Below are 26,486 nucleotides of genomic sequence, written 5' to 3'. Positions count from 1 at the left end.
GTGTGACAGTCTCGATACTGAGCGGATGATGATGCTTAGAAGGTAGAGCTCTGTTATATTGTGTCCTTGCTGCTAAAATGATCTGTCAGTCCCAGGAACCACTCACTGGAATCCACCATCCTGTATACACACATACACACACACACACACACCTCACATCTCTTCTGATAGTCTCCTTTAAGTCAGTTCTCCAGTAATGGTTTATTTAAAGAACACTGGACTAGGAATCAGTGCCTTGGGTCCTAGGACTTCCCTGCCATGATTAGCTTGGAGCCTTAGAAGCCATTCAGCTGCCCTGGACCTCAGTTTCCCCTACTGTGAAATGTGGCAAGTAACTGCTACTCCGTATACCTCAAAGGATCGTTATTAGGATCAAACCTGACCTTTTATATCAAAGTATTTTTAAAACTCTTACAGCATTACACCTAATAAAAGATTATTATTATTATGCAGCACTATGATAACCCTTTTAAAACATTGCTATCATCACATAAAGATAAAAGACTCCAGGCTGCCAAAAAATAATTATTGTAATTCTTTTTTCAAAATCATCCTAATGGGCTCCAGTATGTACCTGGTCCAGAATTAAAATAGGTTTGCCAGAATAATAGCCTTTATATTATATTCATGGCCTTCTTTCCTCTGTAGCAGAGGCCAGGCCTCCTGGAGGGGCTGGGTTCTCAGATAGTTGAACCTATTACTTCCCAGCAGGGAAGAGGGACGGTGTCTCATTAGCTGGGAAATCTGCTGAGATCACTTACTGCCTTGTCCCTGGAAAGGTGGTGTCCTGGGGGTATGTGAGGTGGTGCAGAGTGTGACTCTAGAGAAAAGAGGCAAAGGTGTTTTCCAGGCATTCAAATTCACTCCCAAAGGAATCCTTAATTTCCCATCCTTTACAGACTTACGTGAACACTGACCCAACACTTTGGGCCTTTGGATAACAAGTTAAAATTGTTGTGGTTTTAATTATTATCATATGGTGTCGCAATGCCCGACCTTTCCTAAAGATCCAGCTTCATCTGCACACTCCAGGACAGACAGAGCTCCAGGGCAGAAGGAACCAGAGGCAGCAGCTCTGCCCTTAGCCGTTTCTCCAGGGCTGAGCTGCGTACCAGGGATACAGAATGCGTGGTGAGGATGGGCAAGCAGGCAGCCGATGAGCGAATGCTGTCACTGGAGACACAAGCTCTCTGGGCCGCTCAAATAGGCTCCATAGCAGTGCCTGTAAAAGAGGAGCAGGTAGGCAACACACAGTGGAGCGACTGGGAGGGCCTCTTTGAGGAGGTGACGTTTGGTGACAGGAAGCCAAGCTTCTGTTGGAGACACAGAACCAAGCCAGTGTGACCGAGGGTGTAAAGTTAGAAGGCTGTAGAGGCGGTAGGAAAGCAAGCTGGAAAACACAAATAGGGCTGTGGTAAGGATTCTGAACTTCCTCCCAAGTTTGGTGGCAAGCCATGAAACAAGGAGAGGGGGTGGGGCATGATAGGATTGGCAGAGGGAGAGATGATGGGGTGTCCCGCGGGAAGGGGCTGGGCCAGGGCCTTCGTAGCTGGCAGACTGGGGAAGGGGGTTCTTTCAGAAGGACCCAGGTGAGAGATGATGGGGACTTGGATGAAGGTCTCATACAAAGTGGTTCTAGCCAACTAAGAGCATATGGCTTTTCTGAAGTTCCCGGGGTAGAATTTGAATACCTGCAGGTCATCAGGCTTACGCTAATTTGCCCTCCAGCGCTACCCACTTACCAGTATTCCCCATCAGAGGTGCTCTTTGGTAAACGCTCTTCCAGAGGTTTTTAAAAACCGCTTGAGTACCTGTCTCCCTCTATCTGTCTCTCTCTCATCCTCTTCTTTCTCTCTCCCTCTCTCACACACATAACACTCTTCCTTTCACTTCCTAAATTGTAAAATTCTTACTCACATTGTTTTTTTCTGTATAATATTTCTGTGACCATTTGAATGTCATTTCTTTCTTTGTTCTAATTGGATCATGGAAAGAATATTGCTTTAACTCAGCCCTGCAAGAAAAATGAATAAAATAATATCATTCAGAGTGCAGAAGAGAGTTCTCTGCTGTACACAAATTTTTGTAACTGCCAATACATTGTGTGAGTTTTAAGTCCGGCCTATAGGTAATTAACCTCCTAGAAAGCCTTCAATTGCCAAGATAACCCTATGTTCCTCTTTAAACTCATATTAACCTTGTGGCTCTATTTCATCTTTCTCCTCTCCAATCAAGTAAATTGGACTCTTCTTGAAAGGCTTCGTTTAGAAGCTGACTTGGGAGATATACTTCTTAATAGGTAACCAGAAGGACATTAATGATTTGTTTATAGTGTTCTGGCCCTATTATGGAAGGCACTTTAATTGTATACTGCTGGTACTATGCCTGTACTTTAACTTCAGATATTTAGCTTGACTGTGTATACACTGTAGGGCTTCCCAGATGGTGCTAGCAATAAAGAACCTGCCTGTCAATGCAAGAGACTCCGGTTCAATCCCAGGGCCTGAAGGATCTCCTGGAGAAGGAAATGGCAACCCACACCAGTAGTCTTGCCTGCAGAATCCCATGGACAGAGGAGCCTGGCGGGCTACAATTGTCCACAAAGAGCTGGACATGACTGAAGCGACTTAGCACGCGTGCACACACACTGCAAGGGTTTTGGAGTTTATACATTTGCCTTAAATCTGTGACTATAAGAAGGGATTGTCATTATCAGAATCGAAGGGACTTGCTAAAGAAACAAGAGCAGCAGAGGACTATAGGAAAGTTCACAAGTACAGCTTAAACTACTCCAGTGAGTTCTAAGTTTTACCTCTTGCCTAATCAGGAAATATGTGAAAATATTGGCATGATGTTTTCTCTCTACCATGAAATGCAAAAATCTGGAATTTTCAGCTCATTTATTCACAGTCATATACATCCCTCATAGCCAGTTATAACTGCAGTGGAGGTAGAAGGCTAATTCCAGCAAATAGATGCGCAAAGTTGAAGATGATGCCTAAACTAAACTGTGAATTAACGCTTTAGCTTAATGGCTGTGACTGTAGCCTTGATTACCTCATTATCAAAAAGGCAGCTGCGAAGTAAAGAATAACATTAATTCTTTCTTATAATTACTTGTATAGACTTTTTCTTTACCTACCGTATTTAATCTCTTTATAGGCATGAAACTTGATTTATCAAGATAGTGAGTGGAAATGGTGTGGAAAAGCATGGGTGATCCATTCAGCCAGTCCTGAGATTATTGTGGAGACTGCTCACAGAGCCTAGACAGGCTGTCACACTCTCTGAATCCCCTTTCCTTCATCTGTTAAATGGGAATGATGGTTTCTACCATCAGTTCAGTTCAGTTCAGTCACTCAGTCGTGTCCAGCTCTTTGTGACCCCAAGGACTGCACCATGCCAGGCCTCCCTGTCCATCACCAACTCCCAGAGCTTACTGAAACTCATGTCCGTTGAGTCAGTGATGCTATCCAACCATCTCATCCTCTGTCATCCCCTTCTCCTCCCGCCTTCAATCTTTCCCAGCATCAGGCCTTTTCTGATGAGTCAGTTCTTTGCATCAGGTGGCCAAAGTATTGGAGCTTCCACTTAAGCATCAGTCCTTCCAATGAATATTCAGGACTGAATTCCTTTAGGATGGACTGGTTGGATCTCCTTCCAGTCCAAGGGACTCTCAAGAGTCTTCTCCAACACCACAATACGAAAGCATCAGTTCTTCAGTGTTCAGCCTTCTTTATGGTCCAACTCTCACATGCATACATGACTACTGGAAAAACCAGAGCTCTGACTAGATGGACCTCTGTCAGCAAAGTGATGTCTCTGCTTTTTAATATGCTGTCTAGGTTTGTCGTAGCTTTTCTTCCTATTAAAAAAGCAAGCATTTTTAAATTTCATGACTGCAGTCATCATCCACAGTGATTTTAAAGTCCCCAAAATAAAGTCTGTCACTGTTTCCATTGTTTCCCCATCTCTTTGCTATGAAATGATGGGAGTCCAGATGCCATGATCTTCGTGTTTAGAATATTGAGTTTTAAAGCAGCTTTTTCACTCTCCTCTTTCACTTTCATCAAGAGACTCTTTAGTTCCTCTTTACTTTCTGCCATTAAGGTGGTATCATCTGCATATCTGAGATTATTGATATTTCTCCCGGCAATCTTGATTCCAGCTTGTGCTTCATCCAGTCTGGCATTTTGCATGATGTACTCTGCATATAAGTTAAATAAGCAGGGTGACAATATACAGCCTTGATATACTCCTTTTCCAATTTGGAACCACTCCATTGTTCCATGTCCGGTTCTAACTGTTCCTTCTTGACCTGCATACAGATTTCTCAGGAGGCAGGTCAGGTGGTCTGGTATTCCCATCTCCTGAAGAATTTTCCAGTTTGTCATGATCCACACAGCCAGAGGCTTTAGCATAGTCAATAAAGCAGAAGTAGATGTTATTCTGGAATTCTCTTGCTTTTTCGATGATCCAGCAGATGTTGGCAATTTGATCTCTGGCTCCTCTGCCTTTTCTAAAACCAGCCTGAACATCTGGAAGTTCTCGGTTTCTAACATAGGGTTGGTGTAAAGAGCATATAAAGTTGCATCACCGACTCGATGGACATGAGTTTGAGCAAACTCCGGGAGTCGGTAATGGACTGGGAGGCCTAGCATGCTGCAGTTCATTGGGTCGCAAAGAGTCAGATGTGACTGAATGACTAAACAGCCAAGTTCATCCTGCTCCCTCCATGATAGGGCAGAGAATCATGGGATAACACGTGGTTGGGGCAAGGAATGGTGACTTTATTTGGAAAGCCAGCAGAGATAAGAGGATGGTAGACTAGTGTCCCAAAGATCCATTTTACCCCAGTTAGAATTCGGGTTTCTTTTGTACTGTACGGAGTGGGGATATGATTGGTTGCTGGTTGCTGCACACCTGGTTTCAGAATCCTTGGTTTTTGTAGCTGTCCACATAGGTCAGGTCACAAGTTCCTGTAATCTTCCAACAAGACAAATACTATTCTCTGTTCTGAAAATTTATCTCTCTGTGAATGGGAAAGTGTTATACTCTTAAAGGTCAGAGCCTTTGGAATGGGCTGTCCTATCTATTTGAAGCTGTAGGCAACATTCTTAACTTATAAGAAGAGCAACGGAATACAGAGGTTAAAGTAAAAGAAACAGCTCTCATATGGAGTCAGATTTGTTCTTCCAAATTACAGAATGACAAATGAAAGGTACCAAAGATGATATCTGTTAGACAGTGTATTCCAGGAACACTGGAGTATGGAGGTCGGGGTTGTCGGTGCCAGTCGACTGTCTTATTTGTCTTTCTGTTCAGAGCATCTAGTTCAGTACCTGAGAACCATGGGACTCCCAATAAAGGGTCTGTGAATGAGTGATTACTCTAAGAGATCGCAGAGGTGGGTATCAGCACCAGGGAAAGTACGTAGGCTTTTAGACAGAAGGGACAGAGTATTCTGCCTCCATCTGCTTTGCCAAATTAAATTAACTCTGATCCTCCATTTTGTCATCTATAAAATGTGTATACCAAGTTGCTTCAGTCGTGTCCGACTCTGCAACCATAGGGACTGTAGCCCACCAGGCTCCTCTGTCCATGGGATTCTCCAGACAAGAACACTGGAGTGGGTTGCCATGTCCTCCTCCAGGGGATCTTCCCAACCTAGGGATCTAAGCTGGGTTTCCTGAATTGCAGGCATATTATTTACCATTTGAGCCCCCAGGAAAGCCCGTAAAATGGGGACACAATTTAAAAAATAACTTTTGGCTGCTTTGGATCTTTGGTGCTGTGTGCAGGCTTTATCTAGTTACGGCGAGTGGAGGCTAATTTCTAGCTGTGGAGGATGGGCTTCTCATCGCTGCGACTTCTCTTGTTGCAGAGCACAGTCTCTAGAGAGCAAGGGCTTCAGTAGTCGTGGTGCACAGGTTCAGTTGCTCCGTAGCATGTGGAATCTTCCCAGACCAGGGATCAGACCAGTGTTCCGTGCATGGGTAGGCAGATTCAGAACCGCTGGACCACCAGGGAAGCTGGTGTACAGACACTTTAAACCACTGTTCGCCCCTCCCTCTTCCCTCGCCTGCTCTCCTTGTCCTGGGTAGACGCTTTGTCAGTTCCCTGTCTTTTTTTAGTACTGGTTGCAGTATTTGAATAGCTTATAGCAGTTGATTATTCTTAAAAGATATATCTATTTAAATAATCCTATTGTCCCGGCCTAATTATGTGTGAATCTTTATCTCAATTGCTAAAAGAGTGTGACTTTGCCTCTCTTTTGATCTTGAAATGCTCCTCTGTTCAGGGGTGGATGGCTCTGATAAAAGTCTCCGGAAGAGCACAGAGAGAGTATTTTATTTGCAAATGAAAAAGATGACAAGGCCCAGTAACCAGTATAAAGACAGAGGGTGAGAAATTGCATTGTCTGTGTGGGTATATCTTGCAGAAGCTCAGAGAAGGTGGTGAGATTTTATAGCGTAGTCGGTATAAATAACAGAACATATTACGGAGGAATATGCTAGATCTATAGGAATGTAAATTATTTAGTATCTGTCTCTTTAGCATAGTCATCCATCGTCCTTGGTACGCTGCATCTCCTGTGACTATTTTTTCTTCCTGTCTGAAATTCTCATCCTTTTTTATAGTTGTATTTTCTGAGGGGAAAAAAAAATATTGCTCTTCCGTAAGTTTTTATAACATTTCCTCTTGCCTTGGGATGCAAATTGATTTCTTTAGTGAGTGTACATCCTTAGTGGTTTCTTACTTTGGTGAGCAGCTGCTTTTGAGATGACGGTAATTTCTGGTGGTGAAGAGTTGCAGGTCTATTTCAACCCATTAAGCCGTCCATATTTTGATAACTTAACTCCTAGGGAAATGGCCATTAGTCTCATTAGGCTCCTTGCCACCCTCAAAAAACTTTGCAGGAAGTACCTGTAGGCCATTCAAAAAGCTGTGTGTCTGTGCACACAGACAGCGCCTGCAGCAGGCATGGGCCTCTAAAGGAGAGTTGGTTGTGACTTGTTTTCCAGAACTCCCAAGAGAGCCCTGGAACCCTCTCTTCCTGTTCTTTAACTTCTAGACCTGTGCCTTCACTAGTCTTAGTTGTTCTTTGTATTTAACAACCACAGTGAAGTTAATGTAAACTCAATTCCATGTTTTCTTCCGTTCTTAAATGCTTGTTCTGAGCCTGGTATTGGGCTAGCACCAAGGTGCTGTTACTGGAGTTAGCATGTTTTTCCCGCTGGGTGCTTGTTTCCTTCACGCTGATCAGCCTTTCACGCTGATCTCTGTCAGAGATTCCACCGCCAATCGTTCGTGAACGACTACAATTAGCTTCTGTCTTGGAGTCGAAGGGCTGTGTTTCATTCATGTCATCCCAACTGCTTCTCTCCTGTTTAGAAACTGAGATGCAGAAAGTGAGACCTGGAAAAGAGCAGAGAGATCCAAGGTCACACAATCACTTCGTAGTGATGTCCAGCAGAGGTCTTCCACACTCTACAGGACATACACAGCCCTGCACATCCATCAGTGTGTTAAAGTATGGCAAATCAGATCATCTTTCCCCCACTCTCGTTTTATCACAGATTTACCCAACAGTCCGCTCAGTGCCCCCCCTCAAGGACCAGGGTACGGATGTCAGGGAAGAGGAGGTTTTCTGTTATACTCTTCGGTCATCTTTTCACCAGCCCCTCCGCTGCCTGCTCCTCAGAGCGGCAGGCCCCACGTTGGACAGGGCTCACCCTGTCGCTGGCCCTGCCCGCAGCTCCAGGACAGAGTCCATCTGAGAGGATGCTGTGCCCCTGTGGCGAGTGCTGCTTGGACTCCAGCTGAAGAGTGACTGTACGCCCACTGTTTTGGACCAAATCATAACCCCTAACAGTTCTTAGGTTGGGGGCTTCCCTGGTGGTGCAGTGGTTGAGACTCCACGCTTCCAAAGCAGGGGACTCCAGTTCGAACCCTGGTCAGGGAACTAAGATCCCACTTGCCACACAGTGTGGCCCAAGGATAAAAATGAATAAATAAATGTTAAGAAGGTGTGAAGGGGAGAGCCAAAAGAAGAACTTAAAAAAAAAAGATTCGTATGTTGAGGCCTGAATCTGCACTACCTCAGAACATGACTGTTTGGAGTCTCTGAAGAAGTAATTACAGTGAATTGAGGCCTTTGGGGTAAGCCCTAATCCACCGTGACAGATGTCTTTACAAGAAGAGGACATTTGGACACAGACGCACCCACAGGGAAGACCATGGGAAGATGGAAACTGACCAGCAAGCCAAGGAGAGAGGCCTCAGAAGGAGCCACGGCTGACTCCTTCCCTGCAGACTCCAGAAGCCGAGTGCCCCTAGAAGGGAGCTCCTCTGCTGAGGTTACCATCAACCTCTATCCAAATCTTCATCTCCTCTCTTTTCCTGAACCTGTTCCCCGCATCACTGAGGAGTATCACAGAAAAGAGGGCACTGAAACTATATTCCAGCCCCTGTGCACTTTTTCAAAAGTCATTTTCATTTGTTAATCATTTGTTTGATTTTGGCTGGGCTGGGCTTTCATTGCTAGACATGGACTTTCTCTAGCTGCGGCAAGTGGGTGTCTCGCCACGGTGGCTGCTCCTGGTGCAGGGCACAGGCTACAGGGTGTGAGGCCTTTAAGGTGAGCAGGCGGCTCTAAGGCACAGGCTCAGTACTTGTGGGCACACGGGCTCAGTACCTGTGGGTGCATGGGCTTAGTTACCCCGCGGCATGTGGGATCTTCCCGGACCAGGGATCAACCCATGTTTCCGGTGCGGGCAGGTGGATTCTTAACCACTAGACTATCAGGGAAGCCCCACTGTATGCTTCTGAAGAAAAAGGCTTTTGTGTTAGTCTCCCAGGCCTCCCTTGGGTCTCCAAAGACTGGTTCAATAGTCAATAATTAGGAAATGTGAAGATGCACAATGGAAACAGAGATGGTTGATGATGCTCGAAACTTCACCCCGCTGCCAGCCAATCCGAGGACTGTGCACCAGCTGACTACACACCCTGCAGCCCCCTCCCTCACACCGCCCTCAAACTCTCTTTCCTGAAATCCATCAAAGATTCCCGTGTCTTCTGAGCGTGAGCTGCCCGTTCCCCTTGCTTGGTGCCCTGCAGTAAAGGCTGTACTTTCCTTCAATGCCACCCACTGTGTCAGGTAGATTGACTTTACTGTGCAAGGATGAGCAGGCCCAAGGCTGGGTTGGTAACACTCCTAGCCTCTGGAACCGTGAGAAAATAAATTTCTGTTGTTCAAGACACCCAGCCTGTAGTCTTTTGTACTGGCAGCCCTCGTAACTAATACAGCAGCCAGCCTTCACTCACAGCACGTTTCTCCCCCACCCCCTTCTCTTCTCACACCGCCACCTCACAAGGCTGTGTACGTGCATTGGATACCAAGGGACCAGGGCAACTATGCTCATGGCCTAGAAGGCTAAACTTCCGTCTAAATATGAGTATCTCCACACTCCTCGCTCCATAGTACAAGGGAGGGGTACCCCCAAGTTACAGTTCTTCACTGAAGGCTCTTCCTGCTTCCCGAGGCTCAAGCACATGCCCTTCTGACTGCCTGCTTCCCCCACTCTCCTCAGGAAGGATTTCCAGTCCATCTTTCCCAGAAATCTTATCCCTTTACCCACAGGAGTTACTCTCATTCAGAAACAAACCCTTCCTTATCAGCTGTGTTGCAGTTTAGTTCCCAAGTCGTGTCTGACTCTTTTGCGACCCCAGGGACTGTAGCCCACCAGGCTCTTCTGTCCATGGGATTTCCCAGGCAAGAATACTGGAGTGGGTGGCCATTTCCTACTCCAGGGAATCTTTCCAACCCAGGGATCGAACCCAAGTCTCCTGCATTCCAGATGGATTCCTTACCACTGAGCCACCTGAGAAGCCTGTTGCACATCAGTAGATTTTCCTAAATTGCTGTCATTCCTATGTCTTAAGCAGTGCCCTGGCAGGCCAGGCAGGGATGACCTTGGGCACTCCAGTCCAGTTAAAAAGGAGTATTAGTGGTGGTGGTGTATGTGTCTGCGTGTGCACACACATGTGTATGAGGTAAGAGCAAGACTAATGTTCCAGTTCCTGCAGAGAAGTCCAGCTTCCTGTGGCTCCTTAAGAACCATCTCTAATGAAAACCCCCCAGCAATGTGAATTGCTGGTGGACTGCTATAGTTTCCCAATTGACTAAAGAGTAAATATTGAATCAGACACACAAGCATATTTTTCGAAGCAAATATTAATTCTAAGATAGTTTGTTCAAAACAGAGTTTCCAAGATGTCCACAGGGCTGGGAAGGTAATTCAGAGGAGTGGTATTGTTAGCTGGTGGGGCTGGAAGGGGGCTATGGTGGATCTTATGTGCCCCCGACACTCAGCCAGCGGCAGCTGTGGGAGCAGGCCATTTCATCAGAAAGTCTTATTTTTAACAAAATCAAATTTACAGGCCAAATCTCCCCATATTAAATTTGACACCTCCATTTTTTAATACTTTGTAAGCCAATGAGCCCCTGTTTGGCAACATTTGATATAAAAAAGATTTCTTTCCTTACTTGCCTCATAATATGTAATCCTCTTACAAAGGAAGTAATTCACATGGATTGTAGACTGCAATTAATCTCTTGTCATCTTTTCACCTCACATTTTTTCACAATGTGCCCCTTTGGACCCATTAAAAAGAAAAAAAAAAAAAGGAATGAGCTCAGGGCTGAGTTTTAAGAGAGCCTGTTGAGGTTGAAAAGGATAGCAGGTAAGGAGCTGGGTTGGCAGCCCACTCCAGTATCCTTGCCTGGAGTGTCCCCTGGACAAGGGAGCCTGGCAGGCCATAGTTCACAGGGTCACCAAGAGTCAGACACGACTGAAGCGACCTAGCATGCACACAAACATGTGCGGAGCTGGTTAGGATCTTGGCTGAGAGTGTTCTTCTCATTTGGCTTCCGTCTGAACTGAGGGCGGGAGGGGTGCCGTGGGTCCTTGAATGACAGAGTTGCTTGGGCGTCACGTCTGCTGTGTCCCCGTCACCTCTCTGTCTCTCAGCCTTGCTCCTCTGAGCCCCTGGTCAGCCTCCAAATTCATGGTCAGAAGACAAACATGTACATATGCTCGGAGAGTTGTCTGAAAGCACTCTTTGATTCCATGAATTGTTCTTATTGTTTCGTCACTAAGTCATGTCTGACTCTCTGCCACCCGATGGACTGTAGCCCACCAGGCTCTTCTGCCCCTGGGATTTCCCAGGCAAGAATACTGGAGTGGGTTGCCATTTCCTACCCTAGAGGATCTTCCTGACCCAGGGATCGAACTTGAGTCTCTTTTGTTGGCGGGCAGACTCTGTACTGCCAAGCCACGAGGGAAGCCTCGATTCCATAAATGACAACCTCTAATTTACCTGTTTGCGAAATGCTGCATTTATTTCGTCTTAAATCTGAACACTGATTAGTAGAGCCACAGTGAATGAGACCTGTCCCCCGTACCTGGGGAGCCCTTCCGGCCAGTGGCTCTGGAGATGAGGGGGCTTCTGCGCTCTGCTCTGTGCTCTGCGGGCAGCTGATGGCTCCAGGCGATTACAGCTTGTTGAGCCAGCACTCAGGTTTCAGGGAGCTGAGAATCTGCCTTTGTTTCTCTGTGGAGTGATGTCCTGCTCCTCCCTTCAAGCCTCCGGGGCAAGCCTGTGGCGGGGGTCCTCTCAGCGGGTGCCAGCTCTCACCCCACAAGGCTGGCATCACACAAATGGCTTCTCCCTTTTCAGAGAAGAGGTTCGAATCTCCCTGCATGGCTCTGAACAATCATGAGAGCTCCCAACTGTACAGCCTGGCAGCCCAGACTGGCTTCTCCATAGCGCAGAAATGGTAAATTGACCCTCTGCCCTTGGCTTTCCCAGCTAATTTTCCCTCTTCTCCCACCGTGTTGGTTTTCTAATTTATTTGTGCAACACACTCAGTGAGCTACAGAATGATCCATGCAGTCTGATTTCATTGGGGCCCTTCAGAAACCATCCACACTTGTACCTAACACCATGTATGACCCAGTTGAGCACTGTAAGTCTGTGAGAAAATAAAAAATAGAATGGCAACAGGTTCAGAACTTGAGATTTTAACTCAAGTACCTCTATGAATAAAAAGGAAAACTACTTTGGCTTGCCTTCTGCGTGCTGCAGAGAGCTTTATTCAAATGAGCTGTTGTTTCAGGACCTTTCAAGTGACTCACTTTCATGACAAATCAGGGGCTACCAACCTCATCTATTTTGCAGCAGGTCTGGCTTAGTGAGACGCTGAGAGGGTTGTCAGCAGGACACAGATGATTGTAAGGGAGAGAAGTCAGGAGAGTCTCAGGTTTCAGAGCCGAGGAAAATAGGTCTGTATATCCGGGCAAATATAGTTCCTTTAAAATTGAGAAAACCTGTAATAGCTTTGCTTGTTTCACATTTTGGAAATGTATTTTAGGCAATTATTTAATCTTATTTACTGAGAAATAAACACATCCACATGTATGGATGTGAGAGTTGGACTATAAAGAAAGCTGAGCGCCGAAGAATTGATGCTTTTGAACTGTGCTGTTGGAGAAGACTCTTGAGAGTCACTTGGACTGCAAGAAGATCCAACCAATCCATCCTAAAGGAAATCAGTCCTGAATGTTCACTGGAAGGACTGATGTTGAAGCTGAAACTCCAATACTTTGGCCACCTGATGCGAAGAGCTGACTCGTTTGAGAAGACCCTGATGCTGGGAAAGATTGAAGGTGGGGGAAGAAGGGGACGACAGAGGATGAGATGGTTGGATGGCATCACTGACTCAATGGACATGGGTTTGGGTAGACTCCAGGAGTTGGTGATGGACAGGGAGGCCTGGCATGCCGCAGTCAATGGGGTTGCAAAGAGTCGGACACGACTGAGCAACTGAACTGGAACTGGAATCATGTGAAACCAATTTAGACAAATTTAAAGCATAGCTTTTGGAGCAGACAAGCCTAGGCACGCACTAGCTGTTTAACCTTTCTTAGTCTACCTAGTCCGAGTTTCCTGTAAAATTGGGATAACAGTAACTATATTCTCTTTTTCATAGGATTTTGTGAGGATTTGCCTAGTGCCTGTGCATGGTGCATATAAAGTGTCCGCCATATGATTAGAAGCTTAAAATTTTTCACTCCTGAAGCTGTCTTTTTGTGGCAGAATTCAGAATACTTAGTGCATTATATTAGGCACTGTATTTATAATTTGGCCCATGGTTGTTGAATGTATTTGCAGTACTTTAACAAGATAGCATCTATAAGTGTACCTAGATCCTGGCATATGGTATGCACTCAAAAGAGCGCTTATTTCTTCCTTCCTTTTCTGAAGATGAGCCCAGAGTTTCAGAGATTTATCATCTTCCTTTTGCTAACATCCACTAAGTGGACTATGACCATCTAAGTTGCAGCAGCCCATTCTCCCAAGATAGGCAGAAAAAAGAGTCAACCATGGATCTGGCCTGGTTATGAAGAAGGTTCCAGGGCTCTGATGGAGGATCTGTGGTCCCCCTGACTTTCTAAGTCAGAATCTGAGCTGGAGACAGAGGCATCCCAGCTCAAATGGTGGAGCTATACCTTTCCCAACAATCCAGGGACTCAATAATTATATTCTTGAGACTAGCCTGGGACAGATGGCTAATTTCTCCAAGTTAACCATCTCTAGGCCTACCCAGTCTCATCACTAACTCCCATTTTCTCCAGAATTATAACTACTTTAATGCCTTAAATTATGTTTGGTTGTTAATGCAATGTATTTAAGACTTAAACATATAATGGGATTTTTTTTTTTCTGTTTCATTCGGATGTCAGCACCTCAGTTGTATGGAAATAGTAAACTGATTGTGAATAATCAAAAGATTCTTAGTGGATGGAGGTCATCCACAGCATACCTAATACCCAGCGACAGATACCTTAACTCACAGTTCCTTACGGTCAGTGGTTTCAAGCTCTGCCTGTCCTTCAGGCAGTCTCAGATCTGTTAGCAAGCTGCAGGATGGGCTTCCCCCAGAGATTAAACAATGCCCCCTTCCCGGCCCTCTCTTTGGTGAAGGCCAGCAGTGGGATGGGGGCCAGAACTGAGGAGTGCTCCTCTTTATACTCCCAGCACCTGGGATGATGCCTGGGACATCATGGGCATACACACTGAACGCTGGTTAAACTTTAGGGTTAGAGCTCCAGGTAACCACAAACCAGACAATCCGTATTTCCCAGGCTGCTGTGATCTGTACTGCCAGAAACCCACAAAAAGTAGGTGCCTAAGCAAAAGGTTGGCATGATCCCTGTGATGCTAGCTGACCTTCAGAAAGGTGAAAGGCTTCACCCCACTGCACTCCAGTCAGAACAGAGGCCTCTTGCAAACCCCAGTGTATGTTTGGAGCCTAAAAGCAGTTCCTAAATCACATTTCTCTCCCTGAAATCTATCATCCTCAGGAGGTCATAAATACATAATTCAGAAGGAAGATTGTAGATTTTTCATGAGGTACCCTGTTATAACTCTTGGCACGCCACTATACATTTTTAAAGATGCTGATAAATCTTAAAATTGGACATGGGGCTCAGTTCCATGCTAAGGTATACTTTGCTAATATGTAGCTGAGATAACTTGGGATACTATTTCAAATAAAATAGGAAAAGCTCATTTTTAAAAAAATGTATAAGTACTCATTAATAGCCCTCTTAAGAAGCTTCACAAAGACATTTTTAAATAAGAAACAAATGCCCATGGGTCAGGAGCCTCTGACCAATCAAACTCCATGTTCTAAAAAAGCAGAATGTCTTCCAACGTTTTCCATTTAGAGGGGACTTGATTTTCTCTTGTGTTGTTCTTTTTTTTTGGAGGGAATAACTTAACATTTATTAATTTCTTATGAAACCATGTAAGTACAATATCTGAAAAACATCCATATGATTGAAGTGTACCATACCAACATAAAGGTGCATGTAAGTGTTTAGCTTGATGAATTTTTTTTGCTCTTTATTTTTTATGTATTTATTTTATTTTACAATACTGTATTGGTTTTGCCATACATTGACATGAATCCGCCACATGTTGTTCTTAAATTGAGTATTTTATAAGCAACTTTGGGTATCACAAAGATACCAAATGACTAAATTTTTTCTCTTTACATTGTGGGGGCATCCTCTTTGCCATTGTTAATAAATTTGGCTAAGTCTCACCTTTACATGGGGCTTCCCAGGTGGCACTAATGGTAAAGAACCCACTTGCCAATGCAGGAGACATAAGAGACACAGGTTCAATCCCTGGGTCGGGAAGATCCCCTGGAGAGGGGCATGGCAACCCACGCCAGTATTCTTGCCTAGAGAATCCCATGGACAGAAGAGTCTGGCAGGCTACATACAGTCCATGGGTCACAAAGAGTCAGACACAACTGATGCGACTTAGCTAGCACACACGCACCTTTACACGCTCCATCATTACCATCCAAAGGCCTTGGACCCCTTCTCATTAGATGAGGAGGTCAAAAAGGCTGCAGTTAAATTTAAAGCACATTGTAACATTGCCAGCAGGGAGACAGGGCTATGGCAGACAGACCTGTGGTGTCTAGGGATTAGAGATGTGCTTGCAGCTAAAGAACGCAAGGGGGGTTTTATTTAGCATTTTGACAATAGGAGACCTTGTTCTTTCTGTCAGTGGGGGCTGGACATGCTCCACTTCGGGATGAAGAATTACAGATCTCTCTGTGCAAGGCTATGACAGATCCATGATATGTGCTTTGATACATGCATAAAACCATTTACCCATCTTCAGAAATGATGCTTCCAGGAGCAACTCATTTAAAAGTTCCTGTCATATCACAAGGACATCCATATGTAGGAAAGAGTGAAATCAATTTCTTATGATCTAAAGCATGTATCTGTCTATTTCAATGAAAGGGAGAAAATTCAGGTTTATTTTCAAAACTCTTTTTTTAGAAATTACTTAGTGCCTATGGTAAGCTCTTTTTTTTTAATACAGTTATTTCTAATTACAGAATAGGTAAAAAACATGTAACTATGATGCACAAGAAACATATAATATATAATATGTATTTGTTGTTTTAAAAAAGAGATAAAGCAAAAAAAGAAGAAAAATATAATATTCACAATTTCCCAATGAAATGATGATTACATTTTACATTTTGGAATATAAACTGTAAGAACCTTTATTTTACATTTATGTGTATAAGCTCATAAATGACATATAATCCAATTTATCAAAGAGATTGAAATCATACTATAGGTATAATTTTGTAACCTCCTTTTTGCATTTATCAGTTTACTATGGGAAATTTTTTACATTAAAGCATTCAGATTCAATATGGCCCTTTGTTGGGGGTTGCATACATGACAATCTGTGTTAGGGTTTTTAATGATCTTAAGAAGTGGACCATCCATCACTTATTCTGGAAGACTGTAATGGATACAGCCTAGACTCCCAGCTCTCCTATTCACACTTTTGTAGTGTTGGTTTGATGCCTGCTTGAGAGCAGTCTCTTTCTTAACCTCTTTCCTACAGATCTACTGAAAACAAGACCCTGGACATAATCAGATATCACTTAACAGATTGTTTCAGGCACTTGACCAGACTGCATGCAAATACAAGCAAAATGAATTCCCTTGGATGGAGTTATGAAACCCTTCCCTCACTGTTTGAAAAAAGAAGTATAAAGTGTAAGAAAGTTTTTATATCAGTATCTCTAAGGCACTTGAAAAAAAAATACTGCATATTTATTCATGTAATTTGAAAAATTATATCAGAAACTTGAACATGTAACCTAAATAGGTAACATTAGACTTCTGAATATTTTACCCACAAATATGAACTATACTCATCTCTTCCACTATAGATTAATGTTCTCCTTTATAACATTTTCTCAGTGAAAGCAAAATGGCATATCATTGGCAGCTTTTCACAAAAGTGCCAATAAATCCCACAGAATTACAAAATTTCTATGCTAAGTAGTACCTTAGATATTGTCTGTTAGATGATGAGGGCTTCCTAGGTGGCTCAGTGGTAACAAACCTGCCTGCCAGTGTGAGAGACGCAGGTTCAATCACTGAGTTGGGAGGATCCCCTGGAGAAGGAAATGACAACCCACTCCAGTATTCTTTCCTGGGAAATCCCACTGACAGAGGACAGGCAGGCTACAGTCCATGGGGTCGCAATAGAGTTGGACAGGACTTAACAACTAAATAACAACTAGATGATTAGTTGTTTAACTCTCAAAGTAAAGATCTGGGTAAACATTTGCCAAATGTGAGCATGCAGGTGACATTCGCATTTGGCATGGCTATCTGCATTCTCTACTGGTGACAAATTGTGGTGTCTAAAGGGGGAAAGGATCCAAACCAAACTGTGTCTGAGGCTTGACATGTCATTTAGAGGGGGCATATGCCTTCCTGTGCTTCAGAACAAAATCCCATCACAGGACACAAGGAGAACTAGTAGGAACAAGGGCAGCCCTGACTCCCTTACGCATGTCATATCAGCTCCAACTTGGCACTGGGAAGTAAAAGGGACTGTGGAAAGGCTGGTGTGCATGCCAAGAATAAGTCATCTTTGTACCCAGAGAGACTCCACTTTCAGACAACCTTGAAGTGTGGTTTTCAGTGAGAGAGGGCAGGAAAAATAATACGCTTCTATGAAATATCCCTTCTTAAGGTAAAAACAGAAAGGAATACATCATTCATGAATATGTGTCTATTATGAGACCATAGTTTGGAGAAAGCAATAGCCACCCATTCTAGTACTCTTGCCTGGAAACTCCCATGGATGGAGGAGCCTGGGGGGCTGCAGTCCATGGGTTGCTAAGAGTCAGGCACAACTGAGCGACTTCACTTTCACTTTTCAGTTTCACGCATTGGAGAAGGAAATGGCAACCCACTCCAGTGTTTTTTCCTGGAGAATCCCAGGGACGGGGGAGCCTGGTGGGCTGCCGTCTATGGGGTCGCAAAGAGTCGGACACGACGGACGCGACTCAGCATCAGCAGCAGCAGGAGACCATAGATTACGTCTTTAATGGCAATTTCTATTTTCCTCCGGGCATTAAGGTTATACTTGTTAGACTCCAAGTAAGTATGGGCTGAATTGGATTGAAAACAAAAAAAAGTTTTCCCCCTCCTCTTTATTGTGGTTAGACAGAGGAAGAAATGAATCCCAACTCAGTCAGTTCTTATCCAGGAGGAACTTGAGTTGCATACGTGAGGGCCCAGATATTTCCAATGACATAAATATGTGACTGTACTCATTTGACAAATGACAAGGCCAGTCCAAAAAATGTAGAAGGAAGCGCCATCTCTGAGGTTGCCTGTTGGTAAGACAAATGTATTTGAATCGTGTTTCCTATAGTTCAACTTCATGTTGTCCACATTAGGGTTACTTAGATTTGGGCTCCAAAATGATTGCAGGTGGTGACTGCAGCCTTGAAATTAAAAGACGCTTGCTTCTTGGAAGAAAGGCTATGACAAACCTAGACAGCACATTAAAAAGCAGAGACATCACTTTGCCAACAAAGGTTGGAATAGTCAAAGTTACGGTTTTTCCAGTAGTCATGTACTAATGTGAGAGTTGAACCATAAAAAAGGCTGACTGCGGAAGAATTAATGCTTTTAAATTGTGGTCATGGAGAATACTCCTGAGAGTCCCTTGGGCAGCAAGGAGATCAAACCAGTCAATCCTAAAGGAAATCAACCCTGAATATTTATTGGAAGGGCTGAAGCTGAATCTCCAGTACTTTGGCCGCCTGATGTGAAGAGCCAACTCATTGGACGAGCCCCTGATGCTGGAAAAGATTGAAGGCAGGAGAAGGGAACAACAGAGGATGAGATGGTTGGATCACATCAGCGACTCAATGGACATGAGTTTGAGCAAATTCTGGGAGATGGTGAAGGACAGGGAAGCCTGGCGTGCTGCAGTTCATGGGATCGCAAAGAGTTGGACGTGACTTAATGACTGAATAACAACAATCCCCAGGACAGGATGGACTGGACTCCGTGTTTGTTAATAACTGGAGATGCTAATTCCAAAGGCCAGACCTAGCCTACAAGGTTGAAACCAACACTGACCCATTTACATGAGACATTACTCACTTCTTAGCATAGGGGTTTAGGTATAGGCCTGACAGCAGATGAAGGAGACAAGTTAGTGGAAAGGACAGCTGCTAAAAGTGGTAAGCAGGCCCAGACGTGGCTCCTATGAGCAGGAATGACAGGAGAACCACTGAGCAGAGAGCTGCCCTTGATTGCCAAGGTTTGGAGCAAGAGTTCAAAACCGCCAAGAATCATAAGCAAAGAAAAGCATTGTTCCTGCTGCTTTTCTGTTCTCTCCTTGACTGACATACATTTCAATGGCATCCAAATGTTCCATTATTTTAGCTACCAACTTGAAAAATTACATTATAGTTACTTTCAAAGTTGTCAGAACATTAAACTCAACAATGACAGTTTATAACCCATTTTCTCTAAAGTGCTTAATTTTTTTTTCTTCTAACCCTGATGGACTGGCATTTAAATAAAGAAAGTTAGGTTTCTGAAATTCAATTAGTTTCTGTGTATGCAAAGTTATTCTTGTAGCTCATCCACACGCATATTGCTTCTTGCACATGCATATTGAGTATACTGTACTTGAACTTTTACTCTATTTGTGTCTAGATTTGTTTAAAAAAAAAGATATTTGCTTCATGCTTCAACTGTGAGTATTTTCACTCATTAATTTTTAAATTCTTTTGACATTCAAATGCATGCATCTTTTCAGAAAATTGAAGGCTAGTTAAAAAGGGCAATGCAGTTAATTTTGAAAACCTCTGTTTCCCCTGTTGAATGAAAAACACAATGGTATGTATATCATAATTTACAATTGATTTATTTAAGATTTCCCAGAAAACTTCACTCATAATTACCAGTTGCAATGGAATGAAGTTCTTCAGTTAAATGCCTGCAGCATTCTTATGGTCATTTTGAACTTGGGAGACTTGGCCACATTCATAAATGGTAACTGTAGAAAATCGGCCACTTTCCAATCAAACAAAAGGATGGAAAACCTTGAGGACACTTTTGAAAAGAGGAGACTGTTTCTAAACAGTCTGGTTATACTGTCTGTTCCTCGGCAGATGAATGGGAGACGGCTGTAAGACGACTTCTGTTGCTTTTTTCTGAATAGGTTGCTTGTATTATCTGTCTGTACAGTACTTAGCACCCTGTTGAACTCAATAAATATGCAGTGGTAATAATATTATTGCCCAGAATTCAGTCAGCACTTCCACATCTTTTGAGTGTCACAATGCTCTGCCTACTAGGGAATTTTAATCTAATGCTCATTCTGAGGCTTAAAGCTTAGAAGTGTAATGACCCATGTGAGATGATCCCCCACTGCAGCAGGACAGCTTTGGAACAAAGCCATTGGGTTGCCCAAGAATTCATTTAGACACAGGAGAACTTTACTTCCCACGATAAAATTTGGAGGCTCAATATCCTGGCTTTTCCAGTCTGTATCTTCCAAGCCATCTACATCATAAACCCCTAACATACACACACACAAAAGGGAGAAACAGAAAATTCTAATAGATCTGTGACAGTTAAGTAGCTCTGACCAGCCTCAATCTGTGTCAATGGAAAAGGTTAAAGTAGAAATCAAATGGAGCTGGAATATGTTGTTTTTTTTTTTTTTTTCTTTTAATCAGGACTACCAAGTTTGTCCATTGGCCTAATTTAGCTACCATTAGACTCTTGTGAGTCCCTTGGACTGCAAGGAGATCCAACCAGTCCATCTGAAAGGAGATCAGTCCTGGGTGTTCATTGGAAGGACTTGATACTGAGGCTGAAACTCCAATACTTTGGCCACCTAATGCGAAGAGTTGACCCATTGGAAAAGGCCCTGATGCTAGGAGGGATTGGGGGTAGCAGGAGAAGGGGACGACAGAGGATGAGATGGCTGGATGGCATCACCGACTCGTTGAACATGAGTTTGGACTCCAGGAGTTGGTAATGGACAGGGAGGCCTGGCGTGCTGCAATTCATGGGATTGCAAAGAGTCGGACATGACTGAGTGACTGAACTGAAACTTTGGCATATCTTGACAGTGTCTACATATTTTTCCTATGAAATTGCATTTTTCTTTTGGCTTACTAGAAACTACCCTCACATAGTTCTGATACGAATAATGTCCTTGATACTTGACACAGTACCTGGCATCCAGTAAGCATTCTGGAACTATTTAGTTGGGTGAATGAATGAATGAATGAATGAGTCATCTATGAAGGGAAATTCACAACTGTTCTAATGTTGAGATTACCTTAAAAAAAAGTCCTTAACTGTTTTCATATCTCATTTGAGATTTCTAAGGCAACTAGCCAACTTCTTAAAAATCTATTTTATCAAGAAGTGTGATAAAATTACTCTGGAAATATTTAAGTTGACATTGAATCTATGTAAATTATCATTCATAAGAATATGCAAGTATTTGGTGTGAAATTAGGTTAACAATAAGTGGTTAATACAGTTAATAAATAACAATAGACTAACATGTTTGTAAACACACACATATATACATAAATGTGAGTATTTCCACCACATAAAATGTAATTACATGTTAGTTTACCCTAAAACAATTAGGGACACCAGACTAACACAAGTGAAGCAATGATTAACTGTAGGACAGTATGTAATACAATTATGCACCCAATTGTGAGAACAAATTTGAATGTCCTGTAAGAATTAAGGGCTGGACTTCTCCCTGAAAGCTTGGTGGAAGACCAGAGACTTAACCTGAGCTCTGGCTGCGAAGAAGAGGAGTGTGAAAAAAGAGGATGTGCACACTCTAAGTACAGATAGAGAGAGACATGGGGAGGGCACCCTGAGACTTCTGTACCACGAGTCTGCCAAGGACAGTAGGATTTGGAGAGCAACGGAATGGAAAAACTAAAGACTAGTTTGACTAAAAACATGAGGAAATACAAAGCAATGAAAGATTTTTGTTCATTTGTTTTCATTTATTTTTGGCTGTGCTGGGTCTCTGTTGCCGCACGGATTTTCTCTAGCTGTGGTGAGCGGGGGCCCCTCTCTGGCTGTGGTGAGCAGGGCCTGCTCTCTAGTTGGGGTGTGCGGGTTTCTCATTGCAGTAGCGTCTCTTTTTGCAGCGCATGGACTCGGGTGAGTGGGCTTAAGTGTTTGTGGCTTGCAGGCTCAGAGCGCAGTATTAACAGCTGTGACACTTGGGCTTAATTGCTGTGCGGCAGGTGGGATCTTCCCAGACCAGGGGTTGAACCTGTGTCCTCTTTATTCCCAGGCAGATTCTTAACCACTGAGCCACCAGGGAAGCCTGGCAATGAAAAGATTTTTGAGCAGAAGAGTGCCATGATGGAAGTTGTACACAGAGAATTTATCTGGTAAAGGGGGACTTTGGAGTGAGAGAGACTGAGGGTATGCTGGCCAGTTCAGAGAAGGCAGGTCCAGATGTAGGGGGACTGCTGTCTAATCCCAGGTGGGGCCATCAGTCACATGGGAATGCTATGGGGCTAAAGACACATGGGCATATGGGCGAAACTTGAGGATTAACTGGGAGACTTAAGGGCGGACTCGGGTGCTTACTTCCCACAGCTCTCAGAAGCTGGTGTCAGTAGGGAGGACTCGGGTGCTTACTTCCCACAGCTCTCAGAAGCTGGTGTCAGTAGGGAGGACTCGGGTGCTTACTTCCCACAGCTCTCAGAAGCTGGTGTCAGTAGGGAGGACTCGGGTGCTTACTTCCCACAGCCTCTCAGAAGCTGGTGTCAGTAGGGAGGACTCGGGTGCTTACTTCCCACGGCTCTCAGAAGCTGGTGTCAGTAGGGAGGACTCGGGTGCTTACTTCCCACAGCTCTCAGAAGCTGGTGTCAGTAGCAGACCTGGGTAGACATGTTTTGTGTTGGCTTCATTTGTGTTTCTTCCCTTTAGCTGAAGTGATGTGGTCATTGTGATGGCTGCTACCTGCTTAATTAGCTCCTTCAGGGTCTTCCCAGGTGGCACTAGTGGTAAAGAACCTGCCTGCAATGGAAGAGACGTAAGAGATATGGGTTCAATCCTTGGGTTGGAAGATCCCCTGGAGGAGGGCATGGCAACCCACTCCAGCATTCTTGCCTGGAGAATCCCATGGACAGAGGAGTCTGGCAGGCTACAGTCCATAGGGTCACAGAGTTGGACATGACTGAAGTGACTTAGCATGCATACACACATGACCATCAGGGCTCCCTGGAGACAGGGAATGTGACAGACTTGAGTTCAACCCCTGAATCTCCAGAAGATTCCCTGGAGGGGGAAGTGGCAACCACTCCAGTATTTCTTGCTTGGAAAATGCCATGGATAGAGGAATCTGGTGGGCTGCAGTCCATGTGGTCGATAAGAGTTGGACACGACTAAACAACTGAGAATGTATGCATCACCATCAGACTATGATTTCAAGATTTGTGTAATCTTATCTTGTGCAGAAAAAGAAGCCTTTCATAAGCATTTTCTGAAAGAAAATGAAAGATGATTTTCCCTTTTTTTATTGTAAAGATATGTGTATTCTAGTTTTACTTCTTTTCATAGAATTCTTGATTCTGCATGTTGCAACCACTCTGGAAACTGCACTGTTTCTAGCAGAGGTGAATTTGACTTGAGGGTCCACATATTTTAATTTCCTTCTTTACTGTGTGTGTCCTTGAGGCGTGGGCACTCCACTCACCAGGGTTACTTTGTCAGGTGAACCCATCATCCCAATGGAGTCACAATCATGTGCAGACGGAATCTAAAGAGAGATTCATTGGGGGAAGGAAAGGAGGTGTTCCTTTAATAACTGTGTTTGCATAGCTGGAAGAAACATGTTTTTATAGGCTGGAAAGAGCCTGTGTGTATAGGCTGAAACTGACCAGGATTTGAATCAAGAGTCTGCCATATACTTGATGAATGACTTAGAACAAATTCATAATCTATATTAAAACCTCACTGGGTTGTTCTAAGTGCTGTGTAGGAAGGATATGCAGAGGCTAGCATAGAACACTATTAGTTTCCTTCTTCTTTAAGGCAGGAACCCCTGTAGGCTCATTATTCCTAAGGCTTAGCACAGTCCTAGCAAAGTCAGTAAGTATTTTGCCCAGTGGATACTAAAGTCAAAGGGCTTTGTGAGGACCAGGGAAGGCAGCAGCATGCATAGTCAAATATGCATGTCTGCCTTCCGGTGGCGGAAGCTTATGCAGCCCTTCGGCTAGCATGTACCCATAGAACTGTGGGTGTGCGCGTTGCCCTCCCCATGGTGAGCCATTCTTCTCATCTCCCAGGTCTGTCGGGAGGTTCACCATGACTCACCCTCCTACAGATCTCGTGCCTCGTTAAGCTATTAGAATGTCAGAATTATCTCCAATGCCTTTGCCACCCACCTGACAAGAGGCCTCAGTTTGACACTGCTAATTTCAAAATGACTGAAAAATGTGAATGATGTATGAGATAATGTATGAACATATATGGAAGATTTTCCAAATGTTTTATGTCAGGCTTTTTCCCCCTTTTACTCCTATGCTTTAGCTATTACAGAGTTCTTAGCTTAAGATTGACTTTAGTTCATTTTAATAATAATTCTGTATACACACATACATGTGAATACTTGCAACACATGAAATATAACAATAGTGCCTAGGATATGCAAGTTCTGTGCTCAGTGTCCTAGGAATATAAGGAGGTAAGAAAGACTTGGCCCACTGGGACCCCAGCCCCACCTCTTGCAGCATGGAGAAGCCATGCTGAGCCATCAAGAGACACAATTATCAGTAATGATATTGGTCAAAAGATTTTTACTCACAGTGTAACAAAATGGATAAACTGGGTGCGGCCAAATTGCTTTCATCTAGATGGTCATGATGGATTGCAAAAATGGAGACAAATTTTCACAGCTCCTCCTAGCAAGAGTGAAGTCTTGGCTTGGGGACTTGCTGTGACCAGTAACCATCTAGCTGAAGTGATACTGTGCAGTTTCCCAGCCTGCCTTTGAGAGACCTGGTTGCTTTTCTTACTGTGCTTGTAATCCTAGGGCTTTGCTGTTTTCTGATATGATCACTTCTCAGAGGAAGACGGCCCCTCCATCCAAACGTTGGTTCAAATGTCAAGACACATGATGTCACACATTGGCCAGGAGGGGATGAAAAGTTCATTGTTAGAATAAAGTGCTTTCTGGGGTGAGAAGGATGAATGCCTAAGCTGATCCAAAAATGGCTTGAGAAAGTAGGGAAAGCAGATGAGCTTGGGGTTGCATAAAAGGTGAGGGTTCCTGCCCTTGAGGAAGGGTTGCCATTGCTTGAACTTCTTTCCAAAACCAAAGGCAAACTTGAGCTTTCTCACCAGCTTACCCAGATGTAGAATGTAAGAGCAAGATAATATGGTAGAGCCTGAGAGCCATCAGCAAACTGAAACATGGAGTCAGACTTTCTGTTACTCTTTGTTGCAAGTGTCTTCAAAGCCCTGAGCGTTTGAAATTAACTTTTTAGAAACTTTACTTATCATTTTATTTCTCTACCTTCTCTGCCCTCTGCAGATCGTAAACTCAGTAATGACTGAGACCAAGTCTGTACTGTTCTCCCCTGAATCTCAGCCTTTAGATTAGTGTTTAATACATAATAGGTGCTCAGTTAATACAGAGATGGGCTTCTACTACTGAACACTAGCTTCTCTGGATTTAGCTGTGATATTTGGTGCCCCATCATAGAGCAGCCGCACTGCAGGTAAGTCTAATGCTCTGAAGTTGGAGTGACCTGCTCTGCACCTCTTGTAAACTGACGCTCCCAAAGGCATGGCTAAGAAATGTTAGCCTCTGGTTGTTATCTCAGCTTTGAGCTAAACCCTGTAGCAAGTCAGATCATCAGGACACCATCTACCTGGGTTGGGTTATTCTGGCTTCTCATGGAGATATTTTTACAGCACTGTGTTCTTGATTTTCCTTCTTATGTTTCTCTGCTACACAGCCATATCCAGCATCTCTGAATATATTTTCAAAGTGCTGCTCAGAACACTGTTCTGTGTTTTTCATTATTTCCTAGGAAGGATCCACACAGGAGGATCTCAGAGTTTGTATCAGGGGCTAAGGGACATTTCCTTCTGAGATGACAAGTTTAGCTCTTTGTTACAGAAGGAACTGTTGTGCTGAACAGTAGCTCCCCTTATTCTAGATTTTCTCATGTTATTATCCCCCAGCCCTTTGCTTTTTACCTTTTTTATGCGTGTGCGTGCTCAGTCGCTTTAGTCTTGTTCTCCAGGCAAGAATACTGGAGTGGGCTGCCATGCCCTCCTCCAGGGGATCTTCCCGACCCAGGGACTGAACCTGCATCTCTTATGTCTCCGGTTTTGGCAGGCAAGTTCCTCACCGCTAGCACCACCTCTTCCATTACAGGGCTTCCCTGGAGAACGTCATGGACACAGGACCCTGGTAGGCTACAGTCCCTAGGGTCGCAAAGAGTCGGACACGACTAAAGTGACTGAGCTCACACACCT

At 43.9% G+C, this 26,486-nt stretch overlaps 1 protein-coding gene across 1 annotated transcript in view; it reads left to right on the top strand.

The window, feature by feature from the left end:
* FAT3 (FAT atypical cadherin 3) overlaps window positions 1-26,486 on the top strand; it is a 646,809-nt gene that overhangs the window by 399,256 nt on the left and 221,067 nt on the right. The window lies entirely within an intron of this gene.

Source organism: Budorcas taxicolor, chromosome 25 (genome assembly GCF_023091745.1).
Source record: "Budorcas taxicolor isolate Tak-1 chromosome 25, Takin1.1, whole genome shotgun sequence".
NCBI classification, from domain to species: Eukaryota; Metazoa; Chordata; class Mammalia; order Artiodactyla; family Bovidae; genus Budorcas; species Budorcas taxicolor.
This window is presented reverse-complemented; position numbering and strand designations above follow the sequence as displayed.